The 20,756-nt window shown below is 38.7% G+C and overlaps 1 long non-coding RNA gene and 1 pseudogene across 1 annotated transcript; one reads left to right on the top strand and one right to left on the bottom strand.

Moving 5' to 3' along the window:
- Positions 1 to 3,094: 3,094 nt before the first annotated feature.
- LOC113066393 (aminopeptidase N-like) lies at positions 3,095 to 8,064 on the top strand (annotated as a pseudogene).
- An 11,126-nt stretch (positions 8,065 to 19,190) lies between these two features.
- On the bottom strand, positions 19,191 to 20,319 carry LOC113066439 (uncharacterized). Its single transcript, XR_003279163.1, has 3 exons — positions 20,262 to 20,319; positions 19,380 to 19,541; positions 19,191 to 19,252 (listed from the first exon to the last, which is right to left on the bottom strand). It is a non-coding gene; the product is annotated as an uncharacterized LOC113066439 (long non-coding RNA).
- Between the last annotated feature and the right edge of the window lie 437 nt (positions 20,320 to 20,756).

Raw genomic sequence — 20,756 nt, 5'->3', positions numbered from 1 at the left:
AAAACCTCATCCACAACCCTACCACCTGAAACCAGGATCCTCTTTCTCCCCATCCCACCACACCATATGGAAACTGTTGAAAATCTCAAGAACATTGTGCAATTCTGAGTGTGCTACACACAGGTGAGGGGGCTGGACAAACCTCCTGTAGAAAAACACACTCTTTTTTCTCTATATGCACCAGACACCTTCTTCTAAACACTCACATATTTAATAAGAATATCACTTAATAAGATATCACAAATGTTTACATGTGAATGCACCACAAATCATACTGCACAACTTGCTTCTTGACCTTGAGTACCACTTTTGCACAATATCATGCACAGTTATTATGTAAGTAATTATGTAAGTACTTGGATAGTCTGTCCAGGTTTAGGTTATGCGTATATATAGTCAAATATTTGTAGTATATGTATAGTTAGATTACACTTCAGATAGTTAGCTATGTAGGTCTAAGAATTGTTCTTTTGTCTAGTGATATGTTTATTTATGTAGCACCATGATCCTGCGAGACACAACATTCCGTACCAGTGTATGTTCACACATGCAGCGGAATGACAATAAATCTTAACTTGACTTGACTTGATCAGGCTGTCAGGAAGCTCAACTCTCTCCCAACTTTCTCACAGATAGCAGTCTTTATCTATCTATCTACCGGTACCTTTTTTTTTTGTATGCCTTTTTTCATGTCTTTACTTGTATATTTGTATAGTTGTATTTATTTGTATTTTTACATTTTACCATTAGTGTTTAGGGTTTTCTTTTTGCACAAAGGGTCTGAGATTAATGCAGTTTCAATTCTCTGTATGTGCTGAAGGATTACATGTAGCAGACTTCTTCTGTCTCGTCGACCAGCTTAACTATAAATGGCCTTTCAACACAGGAGTTCCTGATCTTAACACCACCTTAGTCGTTTCCTCTGTCTGCTCCATATTAGTGTCTTTGGGAAGTGTAACACCCACAGCTGACCTTCCCCTCTTTCATAGATGTTTCCTCCAACTCCAAAGTTTCCTCTGCAGGCACAAAATACCTGTTCCTCACTTGCTCTATCTTCCGGCACACCATCTGACCATTTCCAAGTGCAACAGTACAAGACACTGGTCCTGTCTGTTTCTGAACTGTCCCAGGAATCCAGATAGGCCCTGAACCAAAGTTCTTAGTGTACACTTGGTCACCTTAAGTCACATGTCTCTTTTTAGCATGTCGATCATGGTAAAATTTTAGCTTCATCTGTTTTTCCTGTACTTGACTTTTCCGGGTGGATGAGATCCAAGGTAAACCGTAGTTTTCTTCCACACAACATTTCCGCAGGAGATTTCCCAGTCATCAACTGTGGTGTGATCCTGTTACTGAACAGTTTTACTGTACCAGCTTTGTTTCAGTGGAATCACTTGTCCACTTCATCATTAGACTTTTGAACGTTTGCACCGCTCGTTCAGCCAGTCCATTAGAAGCTGCATGATACGGTGCTATGGTGATGTGTTTGGTGCCATTTCGGGCCATTTAGAGTAGGCATCCACTATGATCAAAAACATTCTCCCTAACCCTGGACCAGCATAATCAATGTGCATTCTTCTCCATGGCAGATTCGGCACCTCCCACAGATGTAAAGGTGCACAGGGTGGAGAAATTCTATTCTCTTGGCATGTGGCACAAGGTTTTACCATGCCTTCTATTTACGCATCCATCTGTGGCCACCACATGTAACTTCGTGCCAAACCTTTCATTCGGGTTATTCCAGGGTGATTGATGTGTAATTCTCTCACGCACCTCACAGAACACAGCCTCCCTGTACACTGAGTTCCTTCTGTTTCTTAGTATATACACCAAAAATGGACTCATCCTTTCTCTTTGGCCATCCTTTGCGCAGATACTCTCACACTCAAGCTAAAAATGCATCTTTGTCTGTCCATTTCCTCACTTGTTCTGCTTTGACAAGGGGCACATAATTTTCTTCAAGTAGGAGCACTCTTTCTTCCTCCGCTGGAGTCTCTACTCCTGTCTCTGTTAAAGGCAGTCTGCTAAGTCCATCAGCATTTTGATGTTCCTTGCCAGCTTTGTAGACAATTGTATTCGTATCCACCCAATGTCACAGCTCATCTCTGTATATGTGCCATTTGTGGCACTTCTCTCATTTCATTAAATAATGAAATCAATGGTATGTGATCTGTTACAATGGTGAACTGCCTCCCATACAAGTATGTGTGGAATTTCTTCACACCAAAGATGACAGCTAGACCTTCCTTCTCTAACTGAGAGTAATTCTTCTCAACTGCATTCAGTGTTCGTGACACAAACCCGATCGGCCGCTCTGTTCCATCCTCCATCCTGTGTGCAACACGGCTCCAACCCCATATGGGGAAGCATCACAAGCCAGAATGAGCGGGTTCTTTATGTCATAATGCACTAGTATGGCTAACGACTGCAGAAAATCTTTTGACTTCTAAAAGGCTTCTTTTTGTTCGGAGCCCAATGTACATTTTGTCTCCTTCCTCATCAATGCATGTAATGGTGCTAACAAGGTGGATAGGCTAGGCACAAACTTATGGTTATAGTTCAACAAGCCTAAATAAGCCTTCAATTCACTCACAGACTGCGGCGTGGGGGCTTCCTGGATCGCATACCTTCAGCACTGATTTTGTAGCCTAGAAATACCACCTCCTCTCCAAGAAACTCACTCTTGTTTCGTTTCAACCTCAGCCCGCTTCTTTTTAGTCTAGACAATACCTTGTCTAGGTTCCTTAGATGTTCTTCATCACTAGTCCCTGTGACTAAAATGTCATCCAAATAAACCGTGACGTGTGGCATGTTTTGCAAGATTCCTTCCATGGTGCATTGGAAGATGGCTGGGCTTGACACTACTCCAAATGGTAGCATACAATAAGTGTACAGTCCTTTGTGCGTATTGATAGTGACAAATTTCTTTGCACTTGGGTCAAGCATGATCTGCTTATATGCATGACTCATGTCCAGCTTTGGGAATTTATGTCCTCCAGCTAACTGTACAAACAAATCATCCACTTTAGGAATAGGATATTGTTCCACACTGGATGCTCTGTTGACTGTGAGTTTATAATCCCTACAAATTCGAATGGAGCCATCTTGCTTCCTCACAGGTACAATGGATGCTGCCCATTCTGAAAACTGTACTGGTTCTATAATTTTCTCTTCCACCAGTCTTTGAAGCTCTGCCTCCACCAGGGGTTTTACTGCGAAAGGTAAATGCTGAGGCTTATAGAATCGTGGCTGGGCTTCAGGGTTAACATGTTCACTGTAGTGCCCTTAAGCTGTCCCACCTCTTCTCTGAACACTTCAGTGTGCCTGTCTGACAACTTTACAGCTGGAGTCATTGTTACTTTATTTACCAGTTGTGGCAGCAACCCAAGTCTCTTAGCCAGCCACGGCCCAACAAATTTGGCCCTGGCCCTTCTACTAGGCCCATTACCAGTTTTCTTTTCTACTTCCTGGTATGTCACTCTTCCTGTTACCTGTCCCAGAACCCCCATCTTCTCACCTATATGTCTTCAAGTTCATATTGCATGACCTCCACTCTGGCATTTCTGTTCTTTTCCAAAGCATCCAAAGCTTTTACAAAGTATTGTTCCTTGCTGATTATTGTGACACCACATCCTGAGTCAACTTCAAACTCCACTTCCATGCCATTCACCTTTAACTTTTGTGTGATAGAAGCCACTTTAGGTAGGTTTTGAGATAAACTGTAAATTGTATTGATGTCACTTGCATACTCTACATCACTCACTTCCTCCTCTTTGACTAAAAATGACCTTCTACCTTTCTCTGTTTCCTCTCTGACCACTCTTTGTCCTTCATGCTCGTTTTATGTGTCCACGCTTCACACGTTTATGACAGAGTTCATTCACAAACCTGCATTCCTCAGGTGCATGATTTCCTTTGCATCTGTAACACACAAAGTCTTTTTTCGGGCCTTTCTTGTCTGCCAAATACACTCTATACACCGACATTTGTCCTTTCAGCATCCTTGTTGTTTGTGCTGTCTCCTCTGTTAACATCAATTGTAAATCTTTAACATTTTTGTTTGCCAACTCCAAGAACTGTACGGCTGTTTTAAAAGATAAAAATCTCACATTTATTGACCACAAAGTGTGCCTTACAGCATATTTACTCATGGTGCATATGACTAAATGATGTTTGCTCTGAACAGATACAAATATGGGCCCGTAAGAAAGCCATCGAAGACGGCCATGGTGATTATGCCTTGAGTATAACTGGGCCAATCCTCAAGTTTTTTGAAAACTATTACAGTGTACCATATCCACTTTCAAAATCAGGTATGTTTACACATCCAAATCATCTCTTGGAAATTATTGCCTGGGGTAAAAAATAATAAGCAAGCATTTTTAATTCTCGACCTTGAAGACCAGATTGCCCTGCCTGATTTTTACTTTGGGGCGATGGAGAATTGGGGTCTGGTGACGTACAGGGAGACAAACCTTCTATATGATCCAGTCATCTCCTCCAATGCAAACAAAGAGAGAACGGCCACCATTATAGCCCATGAACTGGCACACATGGTACTCTCATTTATAAAATATGATATATAACGTTAATAGTTTTAAATAACTATAACATGTGTAAAATAATCATATTATGACTTGTTTGTGTTTTTGGTCAGTGGTTTGGCAACCTTGTGACTCTAAAGTGGTGGAATGAAGTTTGGTTAAATGAAGGTTTCGCGTCTTATGTATCATATCTTGGTGCAGACTTTGCTGAATCGTCCTGGGAAGTGGTGAGTGTTCACAAACTAATGAACTTTTAATGGCTTTACTGCACCTTCCAATGGTTGGTCAACTAAAACAACATTTACCAGTCATGAACTTTTATTTACATCTTTTAAAGTGTACTTTGTGTTATTCTATTAAACTAATTTCATGTTCATATGACAAAACAGGCGTTTAGTCGTTAAATATTTGAAGTAAACACGTGTACTACCTTCGCAGAAATGCGGCCCACACATCTTGGTTTTTGTGACTCGTCTCCACATGAATAAACAAAATTCCTGCGTCGCTTTCGTCACTTAGGATTCTGAAATAATAGTAATAATATGTATATAAAAAATATTAATTATAACAATTCCTCATTGTATACATTCGAAAAGATTTAGAAAAAATGTATTTGCACTCTATCGTTTCTCAACTATCGCTCTCACAGAAAGACTTGATCATCCTTAAAGACGTACACCGTGCTTTTGCTGTGGATGCTCTGGCCTCCTCCCATCCCCTGTCTTCGAAGGAGGAAGATATTATAAAACCAGAGCAGATCACCGAGCAGTTTGATACAATCTCCTACAGCAAGGTGCTGTACGTTCGATAACTTTCAGTTTAAAATCCATTATTACTTCTATCAAAGTCTTTTCTCTGGTAACCTGCAGGGGGCGTCGGTGTTGAGAATGCTGTCAGACTTCCTTACTGAGTCTGTGAGCAAATTACAACACAGTTAATTTACATCATATATATATAAATGTTTTGTTTTGAATCTGTTATATTTCTGATATTTTTCTCTCTAAAAGACATATCTCACCACGTTCGCCTATCAAAATACAGTCGGTGAGGATCTGTGGAACCACCTTCAAACTGTGAGTTGCATCAGAAATAAAAACCTGTAATCTCATACTAATTATAAACAGGTAAATTATTTGATTAATATTTAGGCCTACCACAAATGACTAAATCCCAACTAACTCAAAAAGTTTGCCAGTACTTCCATCTAGTGGCTGAATAATCACTCTCTTTTACCACATCTAGGCTGTTGATGAGACTGGAACAGTTCTTCCATTAAGTGTCAAAAAAATCATGGACCGCTGGGTTCTTCAGATGGGCTTCCCGGTGGTCTTGATCAACACTACCACAGGCCAGGTCTCTCAGATGCACTTCCTTCTGGATCCTGAGTCTTCATTACAGAGGCAGTCTCCATTCAAGTAGGTCTAAATACATGCCTAAGCTACCTGAACAGGCTTTGTTGTTTTTAGATCTGTTTTGTGTGTGTGTGTGTGTGTTATGTCTATTTCATTTTATTTTAAAGTTATGAATGGATTGTACCCATCAACTGGATGAAGGCAGAGGTGGAACAGTCACGCTTTTGGCTCACAGAAAAAACTGGTAGGAACACAAAATAAGTTTTACGCTGTTATTTGTACGTATGACTGGGACAAGCTCATAATTTTTAAATAATAAATAGGTTAACATGATTGTCTTTTCATATGCAGTTTATCACTCTGATATGAAGGCAACTGGAAATGAATGGGTGCTGGTGAATCTGAACATCACTGGATATTACAGAGTGAACTATGACACTGAGAACTGGGAGCGTCTTCTGAATCAACTGACAGAAAACCATAAGGTAAAGACACAGACATGTGATTGAAATCAAAGACCCAGTATAGAATAAAAATTACACTACAATTATCACTTTTTTTTGTTCATTTTATTAAAGGTCATTCCAGTCATCAACAGAGCTCAGATAGTGGATGATGCATTTAATCTTGCAAGGTAAAAAAAAAAAACATAAAGAGAGTTGGGGTACAATTTATTTAGATATATAATTTAATTTATTTGTACAAGCACATTTGAATTAAATCAGTTGCATACTTTATTATAACTCTTTTTCAAGGGCAAAGATAATTCCTGTCACTCTAGCCCTAAATACTACAAAGTACTTATCTGAAGAACGAGAATACATGCCATGGCAGTCTGCGCTCAACAACCTGGATTATTTTTACCTCATGTTTACACAAACTGATGTCTATGAACTCTTACAGGTCTGCTCTAACTTTATATTTCTTAGAATATATATATGATTTCAGAGTAGTAGTATTATGAATTTAGCAGTTTTGTTGTTGTTGTAGAACTACACCAGGAAGCAGGTGACCCCCCTTTTTGAACATTTTAAGAGTATTACTGAATGTAGGTACAATCAAGTTAATGCCATTAGATTTGCCTGCAGCACTGGTGTAGATGAGTGTCAAAATCTCACTAAAGGCTGGTACAGACAGTGGATGGACCAAGCAAACCACAACCCGTGAGTTTACCCATGCATTAGAGCACTCAGTATTTGGTCTTCTAGCCAAGCAATCCAATGTTATATACTGCAGGGAAAAAAATCAGTCCACATTATTACATATATCTAATTCAGATCTATTTTTTTCCAGAATTCACCCCAATTTAAGGTCTGCAGTGTACTGCAGTGCTATTGCCTCAGGTGGCACTGACGAGTGGGACTTTGGCTGGCTGATGTTTAAGAACGCCACCATCGGAATAGAAGCTGACAAACTCATGTCAGCCCTGGCTTGTGCAAAGGATACCACACTTTTAGAAAGGTTTGAAATATATTGTTCTTTGGGAACAAATAGCAACTTTTCAAAGGATTAACATTAGATACTTTCATTTGAATTGTCATAAATATAGGTACCTTGGATACACGCTTGACGCATCGATGATCCGTAAACAGGACGCTTCCTCTGTCATTGTGTATATATCCAGCAACCCGGATGGTCGGACATTGGCTTGGGATTTTGTCAGGAAGAACTGGGTGTATATGTTCACAGAGTGAGCTTTATGAACAACACAAATCCTCATATACAAGATAACTGCAACATTTTAATGAATTGAAATAAATGGTTATGTGATGAACAGAATTAATTTGTGTCCCTAGGTACGGTGTGGGGTCTTTTAACTTTGCCAGCCTTATAAGTGGCATAACCAAAACATTTTCAACTGAATCAGAACTTGAGCAGGTGTGTATTTTCTATAGGTACACAATTAATACTATAACATTTTGCAAACTGAAACTCTAAACAGGTTGAACAGGTTAGTCTACTTGTCTAATTAGTTTTGTTTTTTTGTCCCCTCGTATCTTTCAACTGGTGAAAAGCTTCTGCAGTTTAAGAGAGAAAATTCAGAGATCGGCGCTGGATCAGGGACTGCAGCTCTGGAGCAGGCCATCGAGAAGACAAAAGCCAATATAAAATGGGTGGCCGAAAACCAGAGAGAAATCTCAGATTGGCTGATGGCTGAATCTGTTTAAAATCCATAAAGACAAAAATATGTCCTTTGTGTATGCATGTAATTATAAAGAAAAACATTGCATAACCAGGTGGGCAGTGTATATAAAGAAAAAAACTTTACAAATATTTAAATTGTTATGATGTTAATTTTGATTGTTACATTTTTATTTGTTCTGTAATCATATACATACTCTTATGAACCACAACATGGTCATACTGCACTCTACTGTTCTGTTGTATCAATGAATTCGCACCTGTGAAAACGCGAAGGGTTTCATTTGTGCATTCAGCTCCTTGGTTTACACCTGAACTGCGTGAACTTAAAACTAAAGGCCGTAGGTTAGAGCGGCTGTACGTCAGGTCTGGCCTTACCGTTCATAAAAACATGTATGCTGAACATATTCAAAATTATAAAAATGCACTGACTACAGCTAAATCCGATTACTACTCCAATGTAATTGGAGTTAGCAATGGGAACTCTAGGTCACTTTTCTCGGTGGTAAACAATATTCTGAAACCACCTGATTCTCTGCCATCTGATATGTATTCCACTGACTTATGTGATCGCTTTTTGACTTTTTTTACATCTAAGGTTGAAAATGTACATCGGCAATTACTTACTGGTACTCTTCACAATGACTCCTTTCAGTCTATCACTCACACACCTCCCCACTCTGTCTTCTCTAACTTTACACTACCAACTACTTCAGAGATAGTGGGTCTGATAGGTAAATCTAAATCTTCGACTTGTCAATTAGACCCTCTACCAACTCCTTTAGTTAAAGCTTGTTTACCAGCCCTTTTGCCGTTGATAACTAAAATCGTTCATGCTTCACTTGGTTCTGGTTTTGTATCTCCATCTCTTAAATCTGCTATTATTACACCCATACTTAAGAAACCAGGGGGTGATCCATTTGATTTTGAAAATTTTCGTCCAATTTCAAATTTACCATTCATCTCTAAGGTAGTTGAAAAGTGTATTGCAATTCAAATTCATGAACATCTGTCCAATAATAACTTGTATGAACAATTCCAATCTGGTTTTCGTCCCCACCACAGCACTGAGACTGCTCTTGTCAGAATAACCAATGATCTACTGTTGGCAGCTGACTCTGGGCTTTTAACTATACTTGTCCTCCTTGACTTGAGCGCTGCCTTTGATACTGTCTCACATAACATACTTCTTGACAGATTAGTCTCCATTGGTATTACTGGCACTGCTCTGTCATGGTTTAGTTCATATCTATCTGGACGCAGTCAGCGTATTCAACTAAAAGGTTTTAGTTCAAGAATATCTACAGTCACCACTGGTGTTCCCCAAGGTTCTGTTTTGGGCCCGCTTCTCTTCATTATATATATGCTCCCTCTTGGTAATATTTTAAGGAAATATGGTATTCATTTTCACTGTTATGCGGATGACACCCAACTTTACCTGTCTGCCAAACCTACCGGTTTCTTTTCCTCCGCCATCTTTGTCAAGCTGTTTAGCTGAAATTAAAGACTGGCTTTCAGCGAACTTCTTGAAATTAAATGGCAATAAAACGGAGGCTCTGCTTGTTGGCACTAGATCTGTTGTGTCTAAATCTAATTGTTTCTCTTTACACATTGATAATACTGCAATCTGTCCTTCCTCTCAGGTTAAAAGTTTGGGTGTCATCATGGATAGCACATTATCTTTTAAAGCTCAGATTAATAATATCACACGGATTGCATACTTCCATTTGCGCAATATTAATCGTCTACGTCCATTTCTTTCAAATAATAATACTGCAGTTCTCATTCACGCACTAGTCACCTCACGTATAGACTACTGCAATGCTCTTCTCACAGGTATTCCCTCCAAATTGCTACATAAACTTCAATTGGTTCAGAATTCTGCAGCTCGTGTTCTCTCTAGAACACCTTATACTGATCACATTTCTCCGGTTCTCCAGCAATTGCACTGGCTTCCAGTAAAATATAGAGTTGAATTCAAAATCTTGCTACTCACTTATAAAGCACTTCATAATCTTGCACCACAATACCTTACTCAACTTCTCCAGGTTTATACTCCTTCACGTGCACTTAGATCTTCATCTTCAATTTCTCTTGTGGTACCTCGGATTCGACTTACTACTATGGGTGCCAGATCTTTTAGTCATGTTGCCCCCCGCCTATGGAACTCCCTTCCCCTCGATGTTCGCAATAGCGATTGCTTGTTGACTTTTACAAAGCGTCTTAAGACATATCTTTTTATACAGGCTTTTTTATAATTTTTTTTATTAAGACTTAAATCCACTTTATATGTATATGCTGTTTGTTTCTTGTTTGTTTTGTCTTATGCAGTGACCTGTATATTGCTTGTAAGGTGACCTTGGGTGTTTCTGAAAGGCGCCATGAAATAAAATGCATTATCATATGAAAATAAACTTAACATCTAAAATATTTATATGAAGAACCTGACATTGTTGCTGACATCATTCTGTATACTTTTTAATACATACTAAGCTATTTTTTTTTTTTGCTTAAATATAGGACATTATATTCTCTGTAGTCTCTGTAGAAAGTTACAGTATTGTAAAATAAAAGTATTGTCTATCGTTGCTATGTTAATATTTTGTACAGTAGAATAATGACAGATCAATCACCTTTATTTATATAGTGCTTTAAACAAAATACATTGCGCCAAAGCACTGAACAACATTCATTTGGAAAACAGTGTCTCAATAATGCAAAATGATAGTTAAAGGCAGTTCATCATTGAATTCATTGATGTCATCTCTGTTCAGTTGAAATAGTGTCTGTTTTAATTTGCAATCAAGTCAACGATATCGCTGTAGATGAAGTGACCCCAACTAAGCAAGCCAGAGGCGACAGCGGCAAGGAACCGAAACTCCATCGGTGACAGAATGGAGAAAAAAACCTTGGGAGAAACCAGGCTCAGTTGGGGGGCCAGTTCTCCTCTGACCAGACGAAACCAGTAGTTCAATTCCAGACAGCAGCAAAGTCAGATTGTGCAGAAGAATCATCTGTTTCCTGTGGTCTTCTCCTGGTGGTCCTCTGAGACAAGGTCTTTACAGGGGATCTGTATCTGGGGCTCTAGTTGTCCTGGTCTCCGCTGTCTTTCAGGTCAGTAGAGGTCCTTTCTAGGTGCTGATCCACCATCTGGTCTGGATACGTACTGGATCCGGGTGACTGCAGTGACCCTCTGATCTGGACACAGACTCGATCTGGTGGCCACGGTGACCTCGGAACAAGAGAGAAACAGACAAATATTAGCGTAGATGCCATTCTTCTAATTATGTAGAAAGTACGGTGTTATGTGAAGTGTTCCGGTTCCAGTTTACCTAATTAATGCAGCCTAAAAATCCTTTAACGGATTTGGATATTAAAAGCATATTAGTATGTTATGTGTATGCCAGGTTAAAGAGATGGGTCTTTAATCTAGATTTAAACTGCAAGAGTGTGTCTGCCTCCCGAACAATGTTAGGTAGGTTATTCCAGAGTTTAGGCGCCAAATAGGAAAAGGATCTGCCGCCCGCAGTTGATTTTGATATTCTAGGTATTATCAAATTGCCTGAGTTTTGAGAACGTAGCGGACGTAGAGGAGTATAATGTAAAAGGAGCTCATTCAAATACTGAGGTGCTAAACCATTCAGGGCTTTATAAGTAATAAGCAATATTTTAAAATCTATACGATGTTTGATAGGGAGCCAGTGCAGTGTGGACAGGACCGGGCTAATATGGTCATACTTCCTGGTTCTAGTAAGAACTCTTGCTGCTGCATTTTGGACTAGCTGTAGTTTGTTTACCAAGCGTGCAGAACAACCACCCAATAAAGCATTACAGTAGTCTAACCTTGAAGTCATAAATGCATGGATTAACATTTCTGCATTTGACATTGAGAGCATAGGCCGTAATTTAGATATATTTTTGAGATGGAAAAATGCAGTTTTACAAATGCTAGAAACGTGGCTTTCTAAGGAAAGATTGCGATCAAGTAGCACACCTAGGTTCCTAACTGATGACGAAGAATTGACAGAGCAACCATCAAGTCTTAGACAGTGTTCTAGGTTATTACAAGTAGAGTTTTTAGGCCCTATGATTAACACCTCTGTTTTTTCTGAATTTAGCAGTAAGAAATTACTCGTCATCCAATTTTTTATATCGACTATGCATTCCATTAGTTTTTCAAATTGGTGTGTTTCACCGGGCTGCGAGGAAATATAGAGCTGCGTATCATCAGCATAACAGTGAAAGCTAACACCATGTTTCCTGATGATATCTCCCAAGGGTAACATATAAAGCGTGAAGAGTAGCGGCCCTAGAACTGAGCCTTGAGGTACTCCATACTGCACTTGTGATCGATATGATACATCTTCATTCACTGCTACGAACTGATGGCGGTCATATAAGTACGATTTAAACCATGCTAATGCACTTCCACTGATGCCAACAAAGTGTTCAAGTCTATGCAAAAGAATGTTGTGGTCAATTGTGTCAAACGCAGCACTAAGATCCAATAAAACTAATAGAGAGATACACCCACGATCAGATGATAAGAGCAGATCATTTGTAACTCTAAGGAGAGCAGTTTCAGTACTATGATACGGTCTAAATCCTGACTGGAAATCCTCACATATACCATTTTTCTCTAAGAAGGAATATAATTGTGAGGATACCACCTTTTCTAGTATCTTGGACAGAAAAGGGAGATTCGAGATTGGTCTATAATTAACTAGTTCTCTGGGGTCAAGTTGTGGCTTTTTTATGAGAGGCTTAATAACAGCCAGTTTGAAGGTTTTGGGGACATGTCCTAATAACAATGAGGAATTAATAATAGTCAGAATAGGACCTATGACTTCTGGAAGCACCTCTTTTAAGAGCTTAGATGGTATAGGGTCTAACATACATGTTGTAAGTTTAGATGATTTAACAAGTTTATACAATTCTTCCTCTCCTATAGTAGAGAATGAGTGGAACTGTTCCTCAGGGGGTCTATAGTGCACTGTCTGATGCGAAACTGTAGCTGACGGCTGAATGGTTGCAATTTTATCTCTAATAGTATCGATTTTAGAAGTAAAGTAGTTCATAAAGTCATTACTGCTGTGGTGTTGGGAAATGTCAACACTTGTTGAGGCTTTATTTTTCGTTAATTTAGCCACTGTATTGAATAAATACCTGGGGTTATGTTTGTTTTCTTCTAAAAGAGAAGAAAAGTAATCAGATCTAGCAGTTTTTAATGCTTTTCGGTAGGATATGCTACTTTCCCGCCAAGCAATACGAAATACCTCTAGTTTTGTTTTCCTCCAGCTGCGCTCCATTTTTCGGGCTGCTCTCTTTAGGGTGCGAGTATGCTCATTATACCATGGTGTCAAACTGTTTTCCTTAACCTTTCTTAAGCGTAAAGGAGCAACTGTATTTAAAGTGCTAGAAAAGAGAGAGTCCATAGTTTCTGTTACATCATCAAGTTGTTCTGAGGTTTTGGATATGCTAAGGAATTCGGATACATCAGGAAGATAACTTAAAAAGCTGTCTTTTGTGGTAGAAGTGATGGTTCTTCGATACTTGTAACAAGAAGTAGAATTTACAATTTTGGCTATATGGAGTTTACACAGAACTAAATAATGATCTGAGATATCATCACTTGGCTGAATAATTTCAACACTATCAACATCAATTCCATGTGACAGTATTAAATCTAGAGTATGATTTCGACAATGAGTAGGTCCTGAAACGTGTTGTCTAACACCAATAGAGTTCAGAATGTCTATAAATGCTGATCCCAATACATCTTTTTCATTATCGACATGGATATTAAAATCACCAACTATTAAGACTTTATCTGCAGCCAGAACTAACTCGGATGTAAAATCACCAAACTCTTTAATAAAGTCTGTATGGTGCCCTGGTGGCCTGTATACAGTAGCCAGTACAAACATAACAGGGGATTTATCATTAACATTGGTTTCTCTGGATAATGTTATATGAAGCACCATTACTTCAAACGAGTTATACTTGAAGCCTGCCCTCTGAGAAATCCTGAAAACGTTATTATAAATTGAAGCAACACCTCCCCCTTTGCCTTTTAGACGCGGCTCGTGTTTATAACAATAATCTTGGGGGGTGGACTCATTTAAAATAATGTAATCATCAGGTTTTAGCCAGGTTTCTGTCAAGCAGAGCACATCTATATTATGATCAGTTATCATATTATTTACAAAAAGTGTTTTCGTAGAAATGGATCTGATATTCAATAAGCCAATCTTTATCATTTGTTTATCCATATTGCATTTGTTTTTTATTTGTTGAACCTCAATTAAATTGTTAATCTTAACTTGGTTTGGACGTTTTTTGTATTTTCTAGTTCGGTGAACAGACACAGTCTCTATAGTGTGATATCTCATCTCATTACTCACCGTGCTTGATGAAATATTCTTACTGCGGTTGTTTGATGAACTTGTGGAAAACTGCAGCGTGAGAGAGGAGAGGAGAGGAGAAAAGAAAACGCTAATGACAAGCTAACGAGTGCTAACGCTTTGCAGGTGTGCTGCAGTCACGGAAGAGTGAACGATCAAAGTTAATCTGATAAGATTGATCGGTAATATCAGAAATATGGTGTGAATTAAGTTATATTTTACAATTAAAAAAACAAACAAACAGACAGTGATAGTAAGAAAGATTATAGAGAAAAAATATAAAATAAAAACAGCTACATGGAGCTATGATTAGATACAGAAGGCCAACAGGAAGTAGAGAAAACACTGTCCAACAGCGACACCAACAGGCACCAGAATCACCAGATACAGAGCATATGCAAATTGTAGGCTAAAAATGAATGGAATGCGGAAAACAATGCATGCTGATTCAGAGAATAAAATCATTAAACAAAGTATAACTTGTTACTTTTTAAAAGATACTAGATGAATAATGTGCAGATAATTTTCAATAACACGAGGGGACTGAGATAATGCACTTTAACTTTTACCTCAGATGATAAGTTTCAAAAAGATCAGATCGCCAAAATCTTTAGAGATTATAACGCTTTGTTGGATATTATCTCCTTTCTGATCTTCATAGTGTATAACTTCAGGATGAAACTTAAAGGGGGGGGTGAAATGCTATTTCATGCATACTGAGTTTTTTACACTGTTAAAGAGTTGGATTCCCATGCTAAACACGGACAAAGTTTCAAAAAATAAGTTGTATGTTTGAAGGAGTATTTCTGTTCCAAAAATACTCCTTCCGGTTTATCACAAGTTTCGGACAGTTTTTTTCGAGTATGGCTCTGTGTGACGTTAGATGGAGCGGAATTTCCTTATATGGGTCCTGAGGCACTTCTGCCGGAAGAGCGCGCGCCGGGAGAGCACTGAGAGCACAACAGACGTTCACTGATCAGAGCGAGAGCGTCAAGAAATGTCACAAAAGAAGTGTGTTTTTGGTTGCCAGGGCAAGACAACCCTGCACAGATTACCAAAAAAAAAAAAAAAACAGCATTAAGGGACCAGTGGATGGAGTTTATTTTAACAGAGCATCAACAGAGTTGTGCAAGTGTTTGTGTCTGTTCCCCTGCATTTCGAAGATGCTTGTTTTATAAACAAGGCCCAGTTTGAAGCCGGATTTGCACATTGTTTATTTCTTAAGGATAATGCAGTTGTGGCAGTGGAAAACTTCGGTGACCGTACTTTTTAGTTTACTTTCGTTTTCACTCGAAATTATTTAGGCGGAGATTTCAATTAACAGCGGAAGAATGGAGGATATAAAGGAGATGTGACGTACCTGAGAGAGGCGCGTCATCAAAGTTGCGTGGCAGGTTGACTGTTGCATGTTTCGGATTTAATGGATTCCAGTGAAGAGAAAAAAACGTCTATATGGGTGAAGTGTCCAACGAAAAGCTGCCCGTTTATCCTCCTGTCCTAGTGTCTGATGACGACGTGCAACCTCAGCTTCCTTCTCATTTGCAAACCTGGTCAGTAGCCTACTTGTACGCCACCCCATTTCATACATTACTTCACACATACCCACTCATGTTAAATTCCCATCCGTGCATTCTGTATGTTTTATTTATTTTATTTTCATGATTATGCCAATGTTATTTTTGCTCCAAGACTGCTGTTTGATTTTTTTTTTTTTCTTAAATCTGAACCAGTTTTATTTCATGTTTTTTTTTTTTTCTCTCTCTCTCTCTCTCTCTCTCTCTATGGTCATTCTGTGAAGTGAAAAGCTGTGAACTTTGTTTTTTTATATGATCTTTTGTCATGATGATTTATTTTTCTTTCATGGACTTATGGAATAAATTTCTCATATGAAATGTTCCTTGGACTGTTTATTATTATTAGTATTATTATTGTAACAGGTGGTTTCTTAGTTTTTGCTATCCTGGGTTAATTTATAATTTGACAGGATTTATCTTGTCTGGCACCCGAACATTTTCTTTAAAAAATTAAGCTAGGGCGGTCAGACAACGAAAAAGGGTCATGATCGTGTGTTTAAACCACATGCGGTGAGTAAAACTGCTTCAGATATCTCTGTGTTGTTAACTTAGCTATCGGTGCATAAGCACATCAAGTAAACAACATGCGATGTTGTCATCAAACTGCACTTTCCACATGTACAGCGTAAAAAAAAAAAAAAAAAAAAAAGAAAAGACGACAAAGTGGAACTTAGTCATTTTCCAAAACCGCTAAGCAAATACATACAGTTTCAGTACAGACCACATAGAGACGTTGTTGCTGATGCTGCTCTTGTTAAAGGCCGTGTTGCAAGGTTAATTTTTTAATGAATATGTGCAATTTGCTTGTTGGTAATAAACATTTAAACTGTTATCCATTGTATTTTATGTTGTTGGGTATCACAAAAAGGAAAATAATACGAAAAAGTAGGTACTTTCTTGCAGCGGTCTCCTTTCGCCCACAATGCACTGCATCACGTCACGTTGGGGAGAGAATTTACCAAAGCCCGCCTTGAGAGCATTGAGAGTGACTAAAGAGACGAGAGTATTCAGATAGCGCAGAACGCAGATTATAGATAAATAGATATATATATAGATAGATAGATAGACTAGATACAGTATATAGAAAGATAGACAGACAGATAGATAGAGAGATAGCGACCCAAACGCACTCACTTCCCTACAGCACAAGCTTTCTAACGCAGTTTACATGGGACAGCACCGCCCACACAAGCACCTGTCAAACACAGTGACAGACACACGGCTACGTTTGCAACAACATTTTGACCGGAGGACGAGATAAACGCTTAGAAACGTCCATATAGCTAGCATGATGCCTTTTATTTCTAGATAACAAAGACAAAATTTACCAGTTCTACGACACTATGACAAAGGTTACCGGTACTTCTCTGAACTAACGTCATGATCACTGCCACTAGATATAAAGAAAACATAGATTTTTCACTCGGTGCTATTCAATGACAGTAAAAAATAAATAAAATTATATATATATATTTTAGAGGTCGACCGATATATCGCTCGGCCGATATATCGGGCCGATATTTGTCATTTTTTTATATATCGGCATCGGCCGATATCCCTGTTTAGTGGCGCTGATTTAAAGTCAGGCACGTCGGCGGGCAGCCCTGTGTTATTGGTGCGGTGGAAAGGAGAGGGGGTTCAGCGAAAAATCGGCAGCTGTCAGCAGGAAGTGGCTGTCACTGGCAGCAGGAAGTGGCTGCCAATAAAACCGGATGGCAGCTGTCGCTAATACCCGGAAATTGGAGGAGGCTGCCAGCGGCAACAAGACAAATAAATAATTATATACACTTATGATTATGTTTAATACTTTTTTAAATAAGTATAAAAGGTCAGTATTGTATATTATTTGATTTAAAATATTGATCAAATATAAACAAAGAAATAAGATCATTTTGCTAAACGTTAATTTCCAGCTGAATGTTTATGCATGTATCATTGTTTGTGTGAAATAAAACAATTTATATTTATATACGAGAGTGGCACTTACTGGGTTTATGTTGTATATTTATTATAGGCTATATAAATGACTGAAAAGAGAGAAATCTCTCAGAGACCTTTATTTAAAATCATAATTTGCGGTTATATTTGTAGTATTTCAAGAAACAACTATACATATATATATATAGTATAAAGTAGCTGTTAAATTTGTAACTGGGTTAGTAAGTTGTCAAAGTCAGTGCTTTACAATGTAAACCGTATAAAATATATCCAGTAAGCAAGCAGACTAAAATATCAATCAGAATCACTAACAACAATCCGGAGGTATTTTCAAGACTCTTAGATCAGAACCGATGAGGTATACAGAGTTACTTCTCCAGCATCTTGCACCAATCACTGTAAAACCCAGGGTGGATGTGCATCTCCCCTCATTTTCCTCTTGCAACATGGTCAAGTCAAGCATCGTTTATTTATATAGTGCTTTTAATAATACAGCTCAAAGCAAAGCAACTTTACAGTATTAAATAGGAAAATAGTGTGTCAGTCAATAATGCAGAAGGACATTAGTAAACTCAGTTTGTAGTCAGTTTAAAAGGCAGTTTATCATTCAGTTCAGTGATGTCATCCTTGAGCTCGGTTCAGTTTAAATAGTATCTGTGGAATCATTTGCAATCATGTCAATGATATCACTGTAAATGAAGTGACCACAACAAAGCAAGCCAGAGGCGACAAGGAACCAAAACTCCACCGGTGACAAAATGGAGAAAAAACAAGGTCTTTACAGGGGATCTGTATCTGGGGCTCTAGTTGTCCTGGTCTCCGCTGTCTTTCAGGGCTGTAGAGGTCCTTTCTAGGTGCGATCCACCATCTGGTCTGGATACGTACTGGATCCAGGTGACTGCAGTGACCTCAGAATAAAAAAGAAACAGATTAATATAATTGAAGATGTTAATATCTATACGATGTTTGATAGGGAGCCAGTACAGTTTACAGAACTGGGCTAATCCGGTCATACTTCCTGATTCTAGGAAGAACTCTAGCTGCTGCATTTTACTATTCATAAGAAAATGGTGACTTTAATACCTAAATTGCTTTATTAACAGTAGACATGCATGCACAGCCATATTAATGATTATTCCCATTGCATCTTGTCATCATGTACAGAGCAGTGATTACATTTTCATGCATAATTTGCACACCTGGTAAGCAGTTGTTGTAAACCTCTTCGCAGTGTCTGCAGGGTGTACATTTTGTTGAATTCCTGACATGGCTTAGACTTGTTCTCCATTTTGTTCCACCTGTATATTGAGATGAGGAGCATGAAAACAGCATTATTACAAAGATAAACATTCAGACATGGCAACTGAGAAATGTAATGTTATGGCACCTTTTTAAACCTCTAATCTAATCTGTAAAAGAAGATACTCAGTCAAGCCAGCTGGATTGTGCCCTCTTTCGAAAGGAGTCTGTATACAGTACAGCAGACTTCTGAATTTGGAACAAACCAAAGACGGACTTAGTAATGTAGCATCACCCCTCCTCCAGGATCTCGTAAAGAAGAATTTTCAACAGGACAGCATCTGGCAACTATTGGGTATTACAAAAAAAATTAAAAAAAAGGTGTCAGTGCCATGGTTTTGTCTCAAGATGCACATCAGTAATGTGTTTTTTTTTCTTTCTAAATGCATGTTTACAAAAGCTACTTCAATGTTCTAAATTTAACTACAGCCTAATCCTGGCTTAATCCAAGCCCTGTCTGTGAAACTAGACCTAAAAGTTATAAGGAATTATGAACCGGTCCATTATATTTTGTATAGATAACAATAAAATAATAATAATAATTGTTTTGCATTCACATGCTTACAACTTCAACTGGTACACAGAACAGTTCTGCACATGCATAGTATTAGAGAAAACACACCTCAATAATGCAAAAAAAACAAAAAAACTTAAGTTAATGTATATCACACAATCTCCTGAAAGACTAAACATGCAAAAATATATGGTTAGTGTTGCACATTTATCTTCTATCATTCCAGTCAAACAACGTTCTTTTATATTATTCAATAGACTGTTAACACGCTAACAAACGTTAATATTTAATGGTACGTCAAACGTAATTTGAAGTTAATGGTAGGCCCCTAACAAGGTACACAAACAACGTTGCTACCACTAATTAGATTTCATTGAACAATTAAACCAAAGTAGACACCAAGTCTACCAAGTCGTTCACCAAGATACCAATTAAAATCAAACTTACAACGCAAAAAAACATTAATTACTCCGATGACCAATTTCTGAACTTACCGTTTGATCAATCGCAACCATTACTGAAGCGTTTGGGTGCAGTTATATCTGATTGGTTGCGCCCACGTTGGTCGATACTGATTGGCTCCCACCGAATGGCAGGTCCCGCCTACCATCCGGCTGACAGTTACTGCCTTCCGGCTGTCAGTTACTGCCTTCCGGCTGTCAATGGCAGCCACTTCCTGCTGCCAGCTGCCGATTTTTTATCTGAACCCCTGCTGGTGGAAAGTGCTGCTGCAGCCACTGCATGTGAAGCACCCCGAGCCAAAACTTTTGGAAGATTCAACAACAGACATGCGAGATAAAGGTAGTCAGAGAATTTCACTCTGTAAATGGGGTGGAGAAGTTGGCAGCTCTTAAACACTGCAGCGTGATTGAGGGCTCCGTTACTCCGCCCCGCTCACAGACAGCACCGCGCTCGGAGAGACAGCTGTCCTGGAGCTGCCCAGAACGGTGAATGACATATACTCAGAAGCATGGTTTGATGCAGCCAAT

The sequence above is a fragment of the Carassius auratus genome, chromosome 50 (genome assembly GCF_003368295.1).
Source record: "Carassius auratus strain Wakin chromosome 50, ASM336829v1, whole genome shotgun sequence".
Classification (NCBI taxonomy): domain Eukaryota; kingdom Metazoa; phylum Chordata; class Actinopteri; order Cypriniformes; family Cyprinidae; genus Carassius; species Carassius auratus.
Note: the sequence above shows the minus strand (reverse complement) of the source record. Positions and strands in the feature narration are given on the sequence as shown.